Below are 15,186 nucleotides of genomic sequence, written 5' to 3'. Positions count from 1 at the left end.
TGTTACTAGTTTTAGGGTGCAGTTATTTCCTAAATCCTTGCTTTTATTCTGCCTTTTGTATTTTATGTTTTTTCTTATAGTATTTGCCCTTAGGAATGTTGAAAATTAAGAGTCCTTCATAGAAGGCAAAAGGCTTTGCTTCCCCTCCATAACAGTATTTTCAGTGATATCTCCATTATCATGATGAGGCAGCCAGATCAAATAGAGGATAGTGCTGAGTGAAATGTCCCAGAAAATTGTTTTATGTGTTATCTTTACTTCAGTGAATGGATATTCCATAGATTTCAGAATAACTTGTACAGGAAGGTCATTATATTAACCAATTGTAGTAGGCATATCCTTCATTCTCACTCACTTGGAAATGAAAGCATTGAAATATTCAGATCATTGTAATATGTACACCCACAATAGACAATTAAGGAAATTAAATCTAGATCCACTAATGGAATTAAAAAAAAATCTGTGTTGATATAATTCACACTAGAGGCCCAGTGCATGAAATTCGTGCATGTGTGAGTCCCCTCAGCCTGGCCTGTACTCTCTCCAATCCCGAACCCCTCGGATATTGGGCCTAAACCAAAGTCAGACATCCCTCTCATAATCCTGGACTCCTGGCTTCTAAACACTCACCTGCCTGCCTGCCTGGTCAGCCCTAACTCTCCCCAACACCCCCTCCCGCACTGGTTGCATGGGGTAACTGCCTCTGCGTGCCGGCCTGATCGCCTCTAGCTGGACCCCCTCCATGCCATACTGTTTGCCCCCAACTGCTATGCACTGACAGCCAGATTGCCTCCAACTGCCACCTCGCTGCCAGCCTGGTCACTCCTTACTGCATCCCCTGCTGGCCTGGTCACCCTTAACTGCTCCCCTGCTGGCCTTGTCACCCCAAACGTCCCCCCTCTGCCATGCTGATTTCCCCTAAGTGCCTCCCCTACCCCCGTTGGCCTAGCCACCCCTCACTGCCCCCCCCCCCGACCAGCCTAATTGCCCCCAACTGCCCCTGCTGGCCTGATCACCCCATGCAGCCTGCTGTTCAGTCCTTTGGTCGTACCTCACTAACCCCCCTGCTGGCCTGGTTTTAGGCAGTCATCTTGTGAGGGCATGAGTGTTAATTTGCATATTACCTCTTTATTATATAGGATAGCATATAATTTGCCAATTTAAATTATACGATGCAATGTTTTAAAACATATTTATAAAGTTGTGCATCTGTCACCTCAATCAAATTATAGAATATTTTTATCACTCCAAACACAAACTTTATACCTCTTAGCGGTTGCTACCAGATTTTCATCTTTTTAGAACTTACTATTTCATATAGCAAAACTTCTGATTCTACAAACTTTGGCCATTTTAATTCCAGAAAGAAAGTGGTGAAAATATAAAGTCATTTTAAGCTGCTGGAAGAAGTCATTATTCTTGAAATCTGTACTGACTGGCATTTAGTTTATAAACCTGTCTACTACATTTTATAAACTTGTTCACACATATTATTCATGAACCCAGGAAGAATCATATTTTTAAGAAAGAAAAGTAAATCTCTACATTTCTAAAAATAATTTTCTTTATTTTTTTTTCAAAGTTGCAACATGAAAAAGAAGAGACAAACAAATTCGTTGATTTAACCAGATCTCTGCAACAGAGCTTGAATGAACGACTGAAGCAAAAGAGTGATTTAGAAAAATCGATGACCAGGTAAATTATATCTCAGATCATTTCTAGCATGAATTATGATTTATCGGTCACCTTAATTAAAACCAAAATAAAATTTTATTTCCTATCTGTAATTTTTATAATTAAACAAATTATCCTATTTAAAAATTGTCTGCAGAAACTCACAGCACATGTGAAACTCTTTTGAGGGCCATGATATTGTACTGACACTTTAATGATTCTTAAAACCATAATGAGCTTGTCTTTTGCATATCCTGTCAACTGCAAGTTTCATGTCTATCTTGAATGTTTATTTCTGCAAAACATCTTCTCTGTCTGCTGATCTTTCCTTCTTTTTATAGTGTGGGTCCCTTCAGCATTCAAATAGGCTAATATCTTGATTCAGCTTATGTTTCTCTCTCCTTTTTTAGTTATAAAAGATATCATACATATAAAAATGTCCATATGACTCAAAGAAGTTGGGTAATCCTGTTTTTACCACTCATAAAACACAACAGCATCTTTCCCATGTCTGGGAAGCCCCCACGAAGCTTTCTTTTGGTTTGTTCTCTGATTCTCATCATCAGGGCTTTTCCTCTCACTTAATTGTCTTTCTCTACATTGTTTCATATCCCTTTCATTTTGTTAACATTGTGCTAGCAAAGATCTCTTCTTAAAGCAGACTTGAGGAGACTGTTACTATCTCTCTGATTTCTCTTCTTCTAAACCCCTGTTCCTTCCCCATTTCCTCTTCCACGCAGAATTCATAGAGTTTTCTTTTATGCTTCTCCTTCTATTTTGAATGATCTCCTTGATGTTGGTACTTTTCTTTACTTCTTGTAGACTGTTGTCAGTAGGTACCAAAAGGTATGTTTCTGTCTTTTGAAAACATTCACATATCATTATGCTTTTCTTGTTCACCTTAGATACTTATCTCTGGTTTTTAGTTGATATTTGATAATAGGTTCATGTTTTATATTAACACTAGAGGCCAGGTGCATGAAATTTGTGCATTTATGCGTGTGTGTGTGTGTGTGTGTGTGTGTGTGTGTGTGTGTGTCCCTCAGCCCAGCCTCCACCCTCTCTAATCTGGGACCCCTCGAGGGATGTCCGACTGCCTGTTTAGGCCCGATCCCGGTGGCAGTCGGACATCCCTCTCACAATCCAGGACTCCTGGCTCCCAAAAGCTTGCCTGCTTGCCGGCTGATTGCCCCTAATAGCTTCTGCTTTCTAGCCTGGTCACCCCCAAACCACTCCCCTGCCAGCTTGATCAATGCCTAACTGCTCCCCTGCCAGCCCGATTGCCCCTAAATGTCCTCCCCTGCCAGCCTGGTTGCCCCTATCTGCCCTCCCTTGCCGTCCTAGTCGCCCCTAACTGTACGCCCCTGCAAGCCCGGTCACCCTTAACTTCCCTCCTTTGCCAGCCTGGTCGCGCCTAACTGCTCTACATTGCAGGCTCAATTGCCCCTTCCTGCCCTCCCCTGCCATAGTGGTCACCCCTAACTGCCCTACCCTGGTGGCCTCGTGGCCCCAACCGCCCTCCCCTACAGGCCTTGTCCCTCCCAAATGCCCTCCCCTGCAGGCCTGGTCCCCCCTAACTGCCATCCCTGGTAGACATGGTCTATCCCAACTGACCTCCCCTTCAGGCCTAGGTCCCCCTCAAATGTCCTCCCTTGCAGGCCTGGTCCCACACAACTGCCCTCCCCTGCCAGCCATCTTGTGGTGGCCATCTTGTGTCCACATGGGAGCAGTCATCTTTGACCACATGCGGGCAGCCATCTAGTGTGTTTGAGTGATAGTCAATTTACATATTACTCTTTTATTAAATAGGATTACTAGAGGCCTGGTGCACAAAATTCATACACGGGGATTGTTTCCCTCAGTCCCGCCTGCACCCTCTGCAATTTGGGACCCCTGCACCTTTTTCTTATCTAGTTAATCTCTTCACATTTAAAAAAAATAATTGAAATACCACCTACTCTAGGAAATCCTCTTTAAACAAATCTCTTTACAATGTGTTTTAAGTATTTTCATAGTATACAATTCTTTTTTCTTTAGCAGCAACTTAGAATGGATGCAATGTTTCTCATTCTTGCATCTGAATTTTTTCTCGTTGCTTTTGTGATAGCAGAACTTACCCAATGTGACTTGCCCTTCAAGGACTTATATTTGGTTCAGATTCTAGTTGGCTCCCTGCCTTTTTTTAAAGCAATAATTTTGGGTTGTGATAGCAAGGCTGACTTGTAATCAAGCCTGTAGGTCTCTCTATAAGAATAATTCTATAATACCTATCACTTTAGCCTACCAGAGATTATGCTCATTCATAGAAAATAATAATAAATGTCACCTGATCATTTGATCTTCTAGTAATATTTTATAGCAAGATGTATTATTCTAGTAATTTGACTATTACAAAACTGAGGCATATATAAATAAATCACATTGAACAATAAAGAATGACTCAAATATCAAAGCGTACTACACGTAGGGCCTCTCTTGTCCTGTGCCTCAGAAATCCTAGCATAGTAAACAGTTCACATGGAACTCAGCTTCCTTTAAAATAGGAAGGGGTCCCATATTCATAAAACAGCTACTTCCACACATATTTTTTTAAATTTAATTCACAGCCCATACTCTTTGTACTAATTATTGGAAAATCACCCTAACAATTGCCTCTGTTCCTCTCTGTATTGTTGCCTTACATTCTGATGTTATTACAGCGCTTTTATCATCCACTCGCTCTAATAAGATTGTGAGTTTTTTAAGGGCAGAGATCATGACTTGAGCTTGTGTCTCTCTGTCATGGTGCCTAGTTAAATACTCAAATGTCATCCAGTCCAAATGACTGCGATGAGAGAAGCCCACCATTGCTGGAGACCTCTGATTTTTATTTAAGGGGCCTCACTTGTTCTGCACCTTTACAGAGAGGTGAGTAGGGGCTGATGGAATTTGGGGAAACCTAGACAGAATTCTCCTCCTGCAAGATTTTGCTAATCTGGTGCCTGGGACTGCCTGGCATTTGTCCAATTAAAATGTGGACACACAGCAGTAACAAAGGCACTGGTCTCCTACAGCTAATGCATGGGGATCAAACCCCAGCCTGCAGGTCTTCACCGCACAATCAGTTTCGGCTGGTGCTCCTAACTCTGGGGAGAGGGAGACTTCCCGTGCCTGCAGGCTAGAGGCCCCAGACTCCATGCTATGTACCTAAAAAGGTCCATAACGCAGGCTAGTCAACAGAGCGGCTTCTTCACCAGGAACCACAGGCAGCTTGGTCTCTTCACCACGGGCCCATTGGGCAGCATGGCTTGGTCTCCTCACCGTGGGACCACCAGAAGGCTTGGCTTGTCCTGTTCACCCTGGGACTCCCAGGTGGCTTGGCTTGGCCTGGCGCCAGCAGCCCAGCTAGGAAGCTGCGGAGCTGCTGGGGGCCAGCCCCCTGTGGGTTTGTGTCTCTACTCCGGCCCCTCTGCGTGTTGTTCTCTCCAGCCCCGGGGCCAAGGGCAGGCCACCCTGTGTGTTTTTCTCTCTGGCTCCAGGCCTGTGCTGGCCACTCCTCCTGAGCTGGTAGTGACTGTTAAGTTGTCCCAGTCTAATTTCCATATTACTAGATATATATTTAGCTAGTATGTTTTCAAACAAAATTAAATTGGGAAAAAAATGATCATAATTTATACATTCATTTATTTTATATGAAGAAACATAATATCTGTTTAAGTAATTATTGAAAATTTACTCTTAAAGATTTTGACATTTTTCTTTTGTACATTTCTGCAGATTTCAGGATCCCTTAAACATGCCAAAAAATAATTTAAATGAAGAGCACAGTTTCCCCACGGCTTCAAAACCAAGTCTACTAGAAATGGCAATGGAGACTAGAAGGCTGCAACGAGAGGTAATTATAAATTAGTTTTGGGACCCCAAAATCACCTAATTTGGGGACATCGATATCATTCAATGCTTGAACAGTGAAATATAGATTTTTCTGTTAATTTTATAGACTTGTCATCAGAGAAAAAGACAGCTTTTTTCTTTATCACTTTTCCATAAAAAGAGCCTACTGCTAACTCTCTATGTCTTAAACCCTGGCACCAGAACCAAATCACAGAATTTTAGGAATCAGCTTTATTGAGACATAAAGTTCACTCATTTAAAGTGTACAATACCATGCAGTTCACTCATTTAAAGTGTACAATTCAGTGGCTTTTTCTATATTCAAAGAAGGTTTTATTGTTTCTTTATTGATTAAGGTGTTACATATGTGTCCTTATTCCTCCATTGCCCCCCAAAACCCCCCACTCATGCCCTAACGCCCCTGTTCTCCGTGTCCATTGGTTAGGCATCATCACAATCACATTGAGGACATTTTCATCTCCCTAAAATGTAGCCCTGTGCCCTTTAGCAACCACCCTCTTCCAGCTCCACTTCCCCACTCTTCCTGGCCCTAGGGAACCACTTCGGTCTTCTCAGTCTCCCTAGATTTGTCTGTTCTGCACATTTCACATCAGTGGAATCACACAATAGGTGCTCCCTCAGGACTGCTATTTTAGGAAGCATAATGTTTCCAAGGTACTGCTGGTTTGTAGATGTATCACTGGTACTTCATTTCTGTTTATTGCTGAACAGCATTTCATTGTATGAAGTGACCACATATTTTTAAATCTATTCATCATTTGATGAACCTTTGTGTTATTTCCCCTTCTTGGTGTTGTTAAGAATACTGCAATGAACATTCATGTCCATGTTCTTATGTGCACATATGTTTTCATTCTCTTGGGAATATAGTTATAAGTGGATTTGCTGGATCATATCTTTAACCTTCCAGGAAACTGCCAGACTGTTTTCCCAGTGGTTGCACCACTTTGCACTTTCATTGACAGTGTATGAGGGTTCCAGTTTCTCCACATTCTTGCCAACGTGCCACTAACTGTCTTTTGATTGTAGCCATCCCAGTGGGTATGAAGTGGCATCTTAGTGTTAGTTTTGATTTGCAGTTTTCTATGAACTAATGATGTTGACCATCTTTTCACATGCTTAATATCCATTTGTATATTTTCTTTGTATATCTGTCTACTCAATTACTTTGGCCATTTTATATTGGGTTATCTTTTTAAAATTGTTTGAAGTTTTACAAATGTCTTCTTTTTTCCCAGATCGACCATTCCTTCCCCTGGCCAATTCCACCTCGAAGGGCTCACCTTCACTGCCCCAGTGTCTGTGTCCATTGCTTATGCTAATGTGCATGCATACAAGTCCTTTGGTTGATCTATAACCACCGTTCCTTTCTGAATCTAGTTTTGTTCATCAGTTTATGTTGATCATTATATCCCACATGTGAGTGAGATCATGTCATATTTATCTTTCTTCAACTGGCCTATTTTGCTTACCATAATGCTCTTCAACTGCATCCATGCTGTTGAAAATGGTAAAAGTTTCTTATTTTTATAGCAGAACTAGAGGCCCGGTGCACTAAATTCATGCACGTTGGTTGGGGATGGGGAGTGTCCCTCAGGCCAGCCTGCACCATCTCCAATCTGGGACCCCTCGAGGGATGTCCAACTGCCCGTTTAGGCCCAATCCTGGTGGGATAGGGCCTAAACGGGCAGTGCGATATCCCTCTCACAATCCAGGACTGCTGGCTCCCAACTGCTAGCCTGCCTGCCTTCCTGATTGCCCCTAACTTCTTCTGCCTGCCAGCCTGATCACCCCTAAACCACTCCCCTGCCAGCCTGATAGATGATTAACTATACCCCTGCCGGTGTTTTTGCCCCTAACTTCCCTCCTCTTTAGGCCTGGTCACCCCTAACTACCCTCCCCTGCAGGCCTGGTCCCCCCCAACTGCTCTCCCCTGCAGGCCTGAGTCCCACCCAACTGCAGTTCCCTGCAGGTACGGTCACCCCCAACTTCCCTCCTCTGCTGACCTGGTCACCCATAACTGCCCTCCCCTGCAGGGTTGATTGCCCCCAACTGCCCTCCCTTGCAGGCCTGGTCCTTCTCAACTGCCCTCCCTTGCAGGCCTGGTCCCTCCCAACTGCCCTCCCCTGCTGGCCATCTTGTGGTGGCCATCTTGTGTCCACATGGGGGCAGGATCTTTGACCACATGGGGGCAGCTATATTGTGTGTTGGAGTCATGGTCAATCTGCATATTACTCTTTAATTAGATAAGATAGAGGCCTGGTGCAAGGGTGGGGGCCAGCTGGTTTGCTCTTAAGGGTGCCCCGGATCAGGGTGGGAGTTCCCTTGGGGCATGGGGTGCTCTGGGAGAAGGGCCTGTGGTGATTTGCAGGCTGGCCATGCCCCCTGGCAACCCAAATAGAGGCCCTGGTATCTGGAATTTATTTACCTTCTACAATTGAAACTTTGTACCCTGGAGCGGAGCCAAGCCTCCTGCTAGCTCCGTGGCCAGCAGCCATTTCTATTGGGGTTTGTGTTCTTCTATAATTGAAACTTTGTAGCCTGGAGCGGAGGCCTAAGCCAGCCAGGGCTGCAGAAGCTTTGCTTCCTCAATTGCAGGGGGAAACCCAAGCCTCCCGTTCTTTCCAGCTCAGTGGCTGGCGCCATTTCTGTTTAAACTTGTTTACCTCCTATAATTGAAACATTGTAGCCTTGAGTGAAGGCTTAGGCCTGCAATGGCACGCGGAAAGCTTGGCTTCCTTTGTTACCGGGGAAACCCAACCCTCCCTCCTATGTTCTCTGTGGCTGTAGCCATCTTTGTTAGGTTAATTTGCATACTCATTCTGATTGGCTTGTGGACGTGGCTTGTGGGCATGGCTTGTGGGTGTAGTGGAGTTAGGGTCAATTTGCATATTACTCTTTTATTATATATGATAGTTTTCTATTGTGTAGATGTGCCACAATTTTTAATCCATTCATCTGCTGATTGGCCTTAGGCTGTTTCCAATTCTTAGCTATTATAAATTTTGCTGATATGAACATAAGGGTGCATATATCCTTTCTGATTGGTGTTTCTGGTTTCTTGAGATATATTCCCAGAAGTGGGAGTACTGGGACAAATGGGGGTTCCATTTTTAACTTTTTGAGGCACACCATACTGTTTTACTCAGTGGCTACACCAGTCTGCATTCCCACCAGCAGTGTAGGAGTGTTTGTTTTAGTTAAGACAATCTCTTCAGTAAATGGTCAGATACATGAAAAAAAAAAAAGAAAAGAAAAGAAACTAGATCACCAGCTTACAGCATACACAAAAACAAACTCAAAATGGTTAAAGGACTGACTATATCAAAAAAAAAAGCTTCTTCACAGCAAAGAAACCATGAACAAAACAACAAGAAAGCCCACTGCATGGGAGAACATATTGGCCAATAATATTTCAGATAAGGGTTTAATCTCCAAAATTTACCAGGAACTCACACAACTTAACAAAAGGAAGATAAACAATCTAGTCAAAAAATGGGCAAAGGACCTAAATAGATTTTTATGGAAAGAGGACATACAGAAGGCCAAGAGACATATGAAAACATGCTCAAAGTCACTAATCATCTGAGAGATGCAAATCAAAACAACAATGAGGTACCATCTCACACCTGTCAGAAGGGCTATCATCAACAAATCAAGAAAGCACAAGTGCTGGGGAGGATGTGAATTGTCTTTTTATTATTGAATTTTAAGAGTTCTTAATCCTAGACATACAAACCATTTATTAGATAAAGAATTTTCAAATATTTCTCCCATTCAGTACCTCAACTTTTCATTTTCCTGATGCTGTCTTTTAAAGCACAGAATTTTTTATTTTGATGAAGTTCAGCTAATCTATTTTTGTCTTTTTATTTTCACATCTAAAAAATACTCAAATCCAGTTATGAAGATATACACGTATGTTTTCCTTTAAGACTTTCCTAGTTACAAGTTTTTACATTTTGAGTTAATTTTGATATATGGTATGAGGTACAGGTCTCATTTTATTCATTTGCATGTGGATATTTAGTTGTCTCAGTACAAATTGTTAAAAAGGCTATTTATAACTGATTTGTTTGGTGCTCTTGACAAAAAGCACTTGGCCATGAAGGTGAGGGTTAGTGCTGGAATTCTCCCTTCTATTTCATTGATGGTTAAGTCATTCCTTATGCCAGTACCAAATCATATTTTATGAGTAGTCTTTCCCAGTCATCTTGCATATTAACACTTGTTTTATGTAATAATAAAAAAGTGTAGTGGATTGTTTTTTATTTTGGAGATGTTTTGTATCTTGATAAAGCCTGTGGCCAGCTTATGTTTTGCTGACATTGTAACATGATGGGATAACACCCATTCCTTTTTTTCTACATTCAAACCTTTAACCTCTAACCCAGTGCCTCCCACTTCACTTCCATTCCATGAAATCCTGGTAACAGGATCTGCTAACTTTGCCATTTTTTCATTGTGTTTTACTCATACTTCATAGACTCACTGCCTGGAGAGGAGAAGATTAAAATCTGGACAGTCACCATTCCTCTTTAGAAATGTCTCAATTTGAGCCCTAGCTGGTTTGGCTCAGTGGATAGAGCAGGGTTTGATTCTGATCAAGGACACATACCTGGGTTTCACGCTTCTTTATGGCCATTGATGTTTCTTTCCCTCTCTCTTCCACTCTCTCTGAAAAAAATCAATGGAAAACTATCCTTGGGCTAGGATTAAAAAATATTAACAGAAGAAATAAATGCCTCAACATGAAATCTCAAAATTTTAAAGCCAATTTTTTTTCCCCTGTGGAGAAACGTTGTGGTATAAAATACAAGCAAGCTTGAAGTAAGCCAGAGGAGAACTGGTATTTATATGTTGCCGCAGGACGCTGCACTGGTTTTTCCACTGAGATTTAAAATTATTTAACGGTATTCTCTGTTTCCGCACCGAGGAAAGGAAAACTTATTCCTAACCATGGAATGCCTCTCTGTGGACCTTGCCTGTGCCCTCTGAGTCTTTTCTCTGTCCTCTTCATAAGAAATGACCTATGCTTGCATCTCTTGTATCAGCCTGCTTCCTCCCTGTGGACCATCTAAGACCCACAGGCCTCTTTTTACTGTGTACTGTCTTGGTCTCCCTTCAGGAGCTAGCAGGCAGGCTTTCTGCTACTACAATTCTCTTAGAAGATTTGAGTTTCCTATGAATTTTATTGGGGTTCATGGCATTAGAAGAGCTATCTTACAAATTGTTTTCAGATAAGCTCTTCACCTAAGGCTTCCTGAAGGTGTTGTAGGACGGTGCCTTTAAAATTCTTACATTCTGAAAATCCTTAACAGAATTAGAGGAACAATATAAATGTTTCTGAGGTCTTAAGTACTTTTATATTTCGTGGCTTCATGTTTAGACCATGTTTTTCTGGAACACCCTGGAATTGATGTTATCCCAGAATTTAGCATTATATGACAAATGTGGGAGAAACTATAAATGGGAAATGGATATTTGAAACCCATAAATCCAGGTTCTTTTATATTTAACGAGAGGCACAGTGCACGAAATTCATGCATGGGGGGAGGTCCCCTCAGCCCAGCCTGCAACCTCTGCAATCCAGGACCCCTCGAGGGATGTCCAACACCAATCCCGGGGATTGGACCTAAACTGTCAGTCAGATACCCCTCTCACAATCCTGTACCGCTGGCTCCTAATCTCACACATGCCTTCATGCCTGATTGCCCCAACTACCCTTCTCTGCTGGACTGGTTGCCCCCAATTACCCCCCTTTGTCAGCCTGGTTGCCCCCAACTGTCCCCCCCCCCATGGGCCTGGTAACCCCCAAGTGTCCCCCCTCCAGCCTGGTCGCCCTACTCAGCCTGCCTGTTCAGTCGTTTGGTGATCCCACAATAACTTCCCTGCCTGCCTGGTCATAGGCAGCCATCTTGTGAGGGCATAAGGGTTAGTTTGCTTATTACCTCTTTATTATATAGGATTGTCTTTCTTTAGCTTATCTTTGTCATTCATTTCAATTTCGGCTGCTTCCTAGCGAGAATCCCTGTCATTCTCCTTTAAGTGTCACTTTATTCATTTACCCAGGATCCTTTGCTCTCAGCCTCCTCAGAAGCCCTGAGGCCTGCACTCATTGTTTCTTGGAGGCCCTCTTGGTGTTCATTTTCATGCTTCACTACATTATGTCAGGTTCCACCCACCTCCTGTTCAAAGGCACTCCAATGAGTGTGTGTGTTTCTTTTTTAGCGTCAGCACCCTATTTTTCTATCAGTGTCTGTGCCAGTTATTTATTGCTGTTTAATAAACCATTTCCACACCCCCTACCTTAAAATAGCATTTACTTAGTTCACAAATCTGCAGTAAGGCCACCTCATTTCTTTTCTACTTGCCACCAGTTGGGATGACTTAAAGCTGGGAAGTGGAATCATCTTGATGTTTGTTCACTCTCTGGTTAGACATTTGCAGAAAACTTTGGCTGGGACATTCACTGGGGCAGTCTCAGCTGGACACCTGTATGAGGACTGACCATGTGGCCTGGGGGGCTTCTTTCTTCCCAACATGGTGGCTGGGTTCTCAGAGTAAGCTCCCCTAGGGAGAGGGTCAGATAGCACCCAGACATAGCAGTCACACAGCAGTCACCATATCCTATTCACCAGAACCCAGTTAGCACTGAGGCCAGCACTTATGTCATGGACAAGTGACAAACAATCTGGAGATGTGCTTCAAAACTCAGCATCACTCACCTTGTCTTACCAAACAATCATTGTATCTGAAGGGAAGTAGTTCTTCCCAAGTCATTATCACTGACATTCCAGCAAGTTTGCTGTTGATGATGATGTTGTTTTTATTTAGCATGCTCCTTTATATTGTGGGATGTAACAAAGAATTTCAAGATAGCAGTATTGACTCAAGCCCCCGGCCCCATTTTGTTGATTCTGAAAACTGTAGGGCTCACCTTGCTAAAGTTTTACAGGAAGCGATGCAGTTTCTTAGTAAACCATGGAATCATTTCATCTTGGAATGCAATTCAAATTAGCATCAAAAGTTTGTAATTCAGTAAGACTTTTGACATTAGAATCCAAATATAAAAGATTCATTAATTATTCTCATTTTGAAAGGGCTATTTTGGGAAGCATTTGGTGACTCAGTCCTGAATACCTCAATATGATATCTCTAAAACTTTATAAAAATTATAAAGTGTTAGGATGGGAGAAGAGGAATGGGACTTTCTATTAAGAAGCAACGTATAGTCACTTTGTGAAGGAGAGACATAAAAAAGTCATAGAAAAAAAAAGAATCTAAAATCAACTGCAGATGTTGTGTGGCCAAGACAAGAACAGTAAATATATTTTTGGGAGTCCTGGTCATTTTAACTTTGGTCTTGATTCTAAGTAACTCATGGTTCCACATTTTAAGACTCTACCACAGTGCAGATAACATTTTATTGCAATTGAATTTGTTTCAGAATTTCATGCTGTTAAACTATAAGAAATTTAAATTAAAAAAAAATCTCACCCAGGTGTCCACACCTTCATAACCAAACTATATTATTTTATTCATGCAGGTTGATGAGCTTGTAGCAGATTCAAAACGTACGCATTGCCCTAAAGAAAATACAGCTCAGCAGAAGATAGAATTCCAAGAATTTCAAAAAAAATGTGACGAAATGACGACTAGAGTAGAGTGGTGGAAACAAGAAGCAATAAGAGTCAGAAGACAAATGGAAATAAGTAGGGAAAGACACCAGGAAGAAGAAAGGCGTCTAGAGAGGCTTGGAGAATGTGCAAATCCTTATCTAGCATACAGATTAGAACAAGTCAGGCAAACTTTCCAGGTTAATTTAATGACCTTTAATTTGCTTTATTTCATTTTACTGCAAATTACACTTTGGATACAGGCAATGCATGTGTTTCCCCTTCTTCCCTTAATAGCAGCTTGTTCTGTAGATTTCAGGAAGGAAGATGGCATGTTTCTCTTTCAGTATTTTAGTTTTCATCATTACCATCACTGAGTTGATCTTACAGAATGATTCTTACTAGAGGATCATTTTATTTTTAAGATGCGTTGTTGAAAAACGACTACTAGGAAAAATATAAAAGTCAGGATTTAAAAATTATACAATTATTAAATTATATTGTCCAATTTTAAGAACTTAAATTGATTTTATTATTCTTTGAGTTATCAGAATGTGTGAGCACTAATAAAAGAAAGATTTTTTGCTAAGCAAAATAAGCAAGTCAGAGAAAGACAAATACCATAGAAACTCCTTAATAATGTGTGCAATCTAAGCAACAAGATAAACAGATGAACAAAATAGAACCAGAGGCATGCATACATGGAACAGACTGTCAGATGTCAGAGAGGAGGGGGGTAATGGAGACAGGAAGGGGAAGAGTTTAGCTAAAGAGCACCTATGCATGCACACAGACAACAGTGTGGTGATGGGCACGATGGGGCAGGCCTGGTGGCCCTGTGGAAGGGGGTCTGGTAAGTACAGCCCTCCCAGAAGGCAGGGAGAATTACCTGAGAAGCCCTCTACATCACTGACAGCCTCCCCACTTTGGATTACTCCTTAGTTAGGAATCCCCACCCCCAACTTCTTAAAACATCAGTACTTTTAAGAATAATTTAGAACCTATACGTGAATATAGTAAATCTGCTTTGTTACATTTTCATTGCTAAAATGCGATGCAATGGGAAATTCCCTTTACTACTGTAGCTACTTAATGAATGCAAGTCTCTTAGGGGAAAATAAAATACTAAGCATTTGTTGTTTATAATCTTCACAGTTCTAAGAAGCAGCTAAGAGGAATCAGCACCGAACTTCTCCTTGTTTCAGAAGCAGCAAGACAGACCACTAAGCACTCCCAATAAGAGGCCCTTCCTGGGGACAGCTTTTGTTGAAAACCCTAATAAGTTTTGTACAAAAAAGAAAAGTTGCTGATTCCTACTTTGAGAATCTTTTATGAATACAATAAACTTATACTGCCAAAAGGATTAATTTCTCATTTTAAGTGAAAAGTTTTGTTATCTTTTTATGTGAGGGAACATTCTTAATTGCTACTTTAGTTACTGCTTTTTATTTCAGTTTTTATAAAATGTCTTGCTGAGCAGTTGTACATTTTCTAAAAAGTTAACCTTAAGAAATATTTGATTTTATAACTTACTAGAGGCCCTGTGCATGAAATTCATGCATGCATGGGTAGGGTCCCTAGGCTTGGCTGGCAATCAGGGCTATTGGGCTGCCAGATGCAGGCCAGGGCCTCCCTTTTCCAGCTGCCACCTGCTGGCCAGGGCCTTTCTTTGTTCTATGCCTCCCCCTGGTGGTTAGCCCCCATCATAGCTAGTGATCAAAGCCCTGGTCTCCCAGTGGAACTCCCCAGGGGACACTTTTCATATTAGCCTTTTTTATATATAGATTGCTTTATATTTGCATTTTTAAATGAAGTTCCCTTATGTCTGCATATCTTGCCAGCCCTTGAATGACTGATGACCAAGATGGCAGTGATAGGCAGTCTTGATATTGCCTCTAGTTTTCTTTGTGTATTAGTTATTAATATATCCAGTCTTTATCTCATTTATTGAGTTCTTTAGCTCCAGAATTTGTTTGGTTCTTGGTATAGTTTTCATCTC

Source organism: Cnephaeus nilssonii, assembly GCF_951640355.1.
Source record: "Cnephaeus nilssonii genome assembly, chromosome: 1".
NCBI lineage: Eukaryota > Metazoa > Chordata > Mammalia > Chiroptera > Vespertilionidae > Cnephaeus > Cnephaeus nilssonii.
Note: the sequence above shows the minus strand (reverse complement) of the source record.